Source organism: Pseudophryne corroboree, chromosome 8, assembly GCF_028390025.1.
Source record: "Pseudophryne corroboree isolate aPseCor3 chromosome 8, aPseCor3.hap2, whole genome shotgun sequence".
Classification (NCBI taxonomy): Eukaryota; Metazoa; Chordata; class Amphibia; order Anura; family Myobatrachidae; genus Pseudophryne; species Pseudophryne corroboree.
Genome location: NC_086451.1, coordinates 195,600,993 through 195,605,558, shown reverse-complemented (window position 1 = coordinate 195,605,558; position 4,566 = coordinate 195,600,993).

Genomic DNA, 4,566 nt, shown 5'->3' with positions numbered 1-4,566 from the left:
TCCTCCGAGGGGGCCGAATTACAATTGACACTTCCTTATAAAAAGGGAATACGGCGTTCACCTTTCCCCTGCAGGCATTAGCGTGTTTTTGGAGAGTATTTTTAACTCTTTGTCTGGTTAGATTGCGTTTTTTGTTGTCTTTATTTGGATGGCGTTCTGCGGTTTAGGTAAACCTTGTTGTGGCGGAAAGTCGCTACCAGCCAGCGGTCAAAGTTTACATAAGTGGTCATTGTGGGGCACCCCCTTTTGGGAAGACGGCGAGTGTGTCCTCCCCCTGCGGGTGGACTACGGACGTTCCCGTGCGGTTTCGTCCATTGCTCTGCTCAGGGTTGGACTGGCCCACCGGGGTACAGGGGAAACCACCAGTGGGCTCTACTGCCTGGGGGTCCACCCTCTCCTCTAGGGATCAGGTTCCAGACTGTGCTGTTACTAATCTAGTACATTATCTTGAATGCACTACAGTATGTACTGTATATATTTATCTAGGGGACCAACACTTGCAAAATGGTTAGGCAAACCAATGTGGTGGCTGGGCATCCCCCCTCTAGAGACTGGCCAAACCCCTAAACATGGGCCCCTACCACTGCATTCCCCCGGTGGGCCCTACATGCCCCAGTCCGACACTGGCTCTGCTAGATTAAAGGGTGATGAGTCCTGCACAATGCGGTTTATGTTGTTAGGAGGCGGTGGTAAGTCCCCTCTTAGGTTATCTGGTTTTATTCTAGTTGACTAGTGCTGGTGAGTTGGTAGCGCCTTTCTTTGCCATCCTTCAATAAATAGTTAAATCTAGGTCATCGGGGGCGTGGCTTCGGCGGACATGGAGTAGCACACAGGCTGTGTGTCTCTCCAGCTACTTTATCCTGCTATCCCATCCTGTGTCCCCCCCTCGGCCTGCAGACCGCCCCAATACCTGGGTAAAAGTGTGGAGGTGCCCCTGTGCTGCTATGGGACCCGTCTATCCTCTTCCTGCTGCGGCAGAATGATCCAAGTGTGCGGGGGTTCGGGGCCTGCTGGACCATGTGGGATGCCGCCATCCTGTTTCCCCGCGCCGAGGGCTTGTACTCGGCTCCCACCCTGAACGCTCCCTGCACCCGCGTCTGCGGCTTCCCCTGTGCCGCTGCCGGGGAGACTCTGGCGAGCGCTTCTCCTCCCCTGCTCCTTCCTGTGCCTGGGAGCGTGTCCGTGGGATCCCCTGCCGCGGCGCTGTCACGTGTCCCGCTGCCGCTCTCCTCACTCGCTCCGGCGGCCCCAGCTTGTGTTCTCCGGCTCCCGCACTGACCTCCTGAACTGTGTTGCTGGGGAAGCAGTGCGCAACACAGGTGAGCAATATAAGTGCCTGAGCCTTCCCCACACCATAAGTGCTCCCCTGCTCTGCTCAGCTTTACATAGGGACAGGGAGCCACGCTGTATTAACCCCTGGAGGGCCTACTTGTTGCTCTGTCTCAGCATCCCACAGGGCATATATGACCAGGATCTATGCTGCATGTGTCCCTTATGCTGAGGAATATCCTGTTGTAATTTATCATTCTGGGCAGGTAGAGACTGATTCTTCTGATATACTATATGTCCCTGCAGTCATTTACTGGTCGGTTTTGATATACTATACTTACTTGCAGGCAGCGACTGGACAATTCTGATATACTATACTATATTTTTCATAGGCCGCACCTGGACAGTTTTTGATATACTATATACTATATTTCCTTGCTCCCTGCCATCCGCTTGGCTATAATGGTCAAACAGAATCAATTTGTCGCAGCTGCGGCGAAATTAGAGAAATTTGCCAGAAATCCTCCGACGCGGTCCCAACAAGGGGGGAGGTACAGTCGACCTCGTCACCATTTTCTCCGTCGGCTAGCTCCTCATCTGTGGAGGCCACAGATGCTGCTTTGCAAAAGGTGCTGGATGCGGTCACGGCCAGTGAAGCCCGCTTGGCCGACAGGATCGGTCAGGTCCAGGCGGACTTATCTATTATACACCAAGACCTCCAGCGGGTGCGAGAGAGGGTCGGTGAAGTTGAAACGCGCATCTCCACGCTGGAAGACACGGTAACACCTCTTGGTAGACGCACTTCTGCTCTGGAGTCACGGATGACGGAAGTACATAAAAAGATGACGGATATGGAGGGGAGATTGCGACGGAACAATGTCTGCTTCGTCGGACTCCCGGAGAAAGAAAATTTCTTGAACATTGGCTGTTGGATATGTTTGGAGCGGAGGAGTTCACCTCACACTTTGCAGTGGAGCGCGCCCATAGGGTTCCGATGCGCCCATTACCTCCAGGGGCACCTCCCCGTACGTTTATTACCAAACTCCTTCATTACCGGGATAGGGATGTGATTCTGAAACTGGCCCGCACTAAGGGTCCCCTTAAGTGGAACGGTTCTCCAATTTCAGGTTTTCCGGATTTTGCTATCGACGTCCAGAAGGATAGAGCTCAGTTTGTCCCTGTGAAACGCAGGCTGCGTGAACTGAATATCCCCTATGCCATGCTCTTTCCGTCCAAACTGCGGGTAGTTTCGGACGGAGAAACAAAATTCTTCATGACTCCTCGTGAAGCATCAGTGTGGCTGGACAGACGCTTTCCGTCACGGCGGGCGTTAGCCGCTGATTGAACTTATGCATTTGATTTTTCTACTTGCAAGTATACTGCTTCTTTTATGCCTGCTATGTTATCTCTGTATTGTCTCGGGAGGGATGTATAGTCATTTGTGGATGGGGAGAGTACTGGGTAATTGTTATGTACTAACATAGTAACATAGTATCTAAGGTTGAAAAAAGACAATTGTCCATCAAGTTCAACCTATCTGTGGTCTCCTATGCATGATTATTTTGTATAAAATTTTGACTGAAGTTGATGACTGCCGTTACGTTTTACCCCTCTTTTTTATAATAACCATAGTGCGTGACTATGCCCTGTAACCCTGGATATCCTTATCCATTAGGAATTTATCTAACCCATTCTTAAAGGTGTTGACTGAGTCAGCCATTACAACTCCCTCAGGCAGGGAATTCCAAACACGTATCGTCCTTACCGTAAAAAAGCCTTTACGCCGTATTGTGCGGAATCTCCTCTCCTCTAACCAGTTCTCTATGTTGATCTAACCAAAAACAGGTCCTGCGCAATATTTGTATATTGTCCCCTTATATATTTGTAAATGTTGATCATGTCCCCTCTTAATCTCCTCTTTTCCAGTGTAAACATGCCTAGTCTTGCAAGCCTTTCCTCGTATTCCAGCGTCTCCATACCCTTAATTAGTTTGGTCGCCCGCCTTTGAACCTTTTCTAGCTCCAGGATATCCTTTTTGTAGTTAGGTGCCCAGAATTGTACACAGTATTCAAGGTGTGGCCTCACAAGTGATTTATATAACGGGAGTATAATACTCTCGTCCCTAGCATCATTTCCCCGTTTTATGCATGCTAGTATCTTATTAGCCTTCTTTGCTGCAGTCCTACTTTGTGTACTACTGCTTAGTTTGCTATCTATGAGGACACCTAAGTCCTTTTCCAGTACAGAATCCCCTAATTTTACCCCATTTAGTAGGTAGGTGTTATTTTTGTTCTTGTTACCACAGTGCATTACCTTACACTTGTCTGTATTGAAGCGCATTCTCCATTTCGCTGCCCAAGCTTCTAATTTAACTAAGTCGTTCTGAAGCGACTGAGCATCCCCCTCCACATTTACAACTTTACACAATTTGGTATCATCTGCAAAAATTGACACCATGCTCTCTAGACCTTCTGTTAGGTCATTAATGAAAATATTGAACAATAGCGGTCCTAATACTGAGCCTTGCGGCACACCACTTAGCACTTCAGTCCAAGTTGAAAAAGATCCATTAACCACAACGCGCTGCTCCCTATTATCTAACCAGTTTTTGACCCAAGTGCATATTGTGCTTCCTAGCCCTGAATCTTGTAGCTTGTAGATAAGTCTCATGTGTGGTACAGTGTCGAATGCTTTAGCAAAATCTAAAAAGATTACATCCACCTCTTTACCCTGATCTAGGTTTGCGCTTACTGTTTCATAAATGCTAAGTAAGTTGGTTTGACAGGATCTGTCCTTCATAAACCCGTGTTGATTCCTTTTAATGACCTTATTGACTTCAAGGAACTTCTGAATACTATCTCTTAGAATACCTTCCAATACTTTCCCCACTATAGATGTAAGACTAACTGGTCCATAATTACCTGGTTCAGCTTTACTTCCCTTTTTAAATATAGGCACTACTTCCGCTATACGCCAGTCTTTGGGAACCATACCTGATATTACTGAATCCTTAAAGAACAAAAATAGCGGTTTTGCAAGTTCAGAGTGAAGCTCCATTAGAACCCTTGGGTGAATACCATCGGGACCTGGTGACTTATTAATCTTTAAATGTTTTAATCGGTCACAGACTACTTCCTCGCTTAAATAAGTACCTATCAGTGGGATATTCTCATTATTGAGATTATGTGTTAGTCCCTGAATTGGGTCCTCTCTAGTAAATACTGTTGAAAAAAACTCATTTAGTGTGTCCGCTATGTCATTATAATTTTTGCTTAAGACTCCCAACTTGTCTTTTAA